Below are 1,744 nucleotides of genomic sequence, written 5' to 3'. Positions count from 1 at the left end.
TATAGCCAAACTTTTCCTTCCTTCATGACCATAGCCAAGTTATAGCCAAGTCATGCCGCCAAATTCTAAAGCGCACATGGATAAATGGAAGGAAGATAGCAGCGTCTCCTTCGATGTGGGGTGGTCGCAGATGCTTTTGGGCTCTTTTACTGTTCGGATCAACGTTCCTAGACTGTGGAAGGACAAAATACGGACCGAATACGGACGAATCGTCTGTTTTCGCCAAACGGCAGAACCTACTTAAGGACGATTCCCCCAAAAAGTTACAGAATTTTTTGCAGTGATATATATATATATATATATATATATATATATATATATATATATATATATATATATATATATATATATATATATATATATACTTTGCGGGGATACGGTGGCCGTAACTGGCAAAGGACAGGGTTAACTGGAGAGACATGGGCGCGGCCTTTGCTCTGCAGTGAGCGTATATATATATATATATATATATATATATATATATATATATATATATATATATATATATATATATATATATATATGTATATATATATATATATATATATATATATATATATATATATATATATATATATATATCACTGCAAAAAATTCTGTAACTTCTGTAGCGTGTGTATATATATATATTTATATATATATATATATATATATATATATATATATATATATATATATATATATATATATATATATATATATATATATATATATATATATATATATACGCTCACTGCAGAGCAAAGGCCTCGCCCATGTCTCTCCAGTTAACCCTGTCCTTTGCCAGTTACGGCCACCGTATCCCCGCAAAGTATCTTAGGACCTTTCATGTTACATGCTGTGGTGAAAGTAATGCATGATACATAGTGATGATGCTCACAGTCGTCGCGGGTCTAGCGCGACTCGACACCACATCACCTTCCACGTCGTAGACTTCTCTCTCGCAATATTATTCCTGGACAGCGATGATGATGATGATGATGTCCTGAGGTTTAATGATCGTCACCTCATCAATCTTTCTCGTTTTTTTTGTTTTTTTCGTGATCGTCTTGGACTTCTTCAGGACCCACCCAGCTAACAGTGTGTAACATTTAAACTATATACCAGACATCTAAAGCGATAAGGTTGACTGACGGATGATAAATATTAAAAGAACAAATGGGGAAGAAATCAAAAGGCCCAAAGGGTTAAGAGCGCAGATTGGGTTGCATATTCCCGCCCTCTCAGATTAATGCGAAGACAAGAAGGAAGAGATCAGATGCCTGTTAAACTCTCGCGCCTCACGCGGCATACGTGCCCAGGAACTGCATTCGGCGGAGGACCTCTCGCGAACGCGTGGTGCTTGCTGCACATCATTCCAGCCCTCAAGGCTTGCGTCTCCATCCCAGGACGACACCGACGGAAGTCATACCACGCTGCCCCCCGGCATATCACGACGCGACGATGGTTCAACACACCCTTAATACGAACCCGAGGGCACCGGTGAGCTGCGGGGTGGACAACTTTCGACGTCTGGTGCAGTTGCGGAGCCTCTCTGCTTGGAGCCTGGCGCAGAAGCCGTGGATTCTGCCTACAGGTGGAGCGTTCCTGGGCTTCTGTAAGCCGCTCTTTTGGTTTCTGCTGAAATGGTGCGGCACTACCCTTCCGGGTTCGGGCTGCAGCATTCTCGACCGCCCGGGAGCCTCTCCGTCTCTCCCTGTGTACAGTCAGGTAAACAACACGCGGGCCAGGTTGAACGTCGTGC

Source organism: Amblyomma americanum, chromosome 1 (genome assembly GCF_052857255.1).
Source record: "Amblyomma americanum isolate KBUSLIRL-KWMA chromosome 1, ASM5285725v1, whole genome shotgun sequence".
Taxonomy (NCBI): domain Eukaryota; kingdom Metazoa; phylum Arthropoda; class Arachnida; order Ixodida; family Ixodidae; genus Amblyomma; species Amblyomma americanum.
This window is presented reverse-complemented; position numbering follows the sequence as displayed.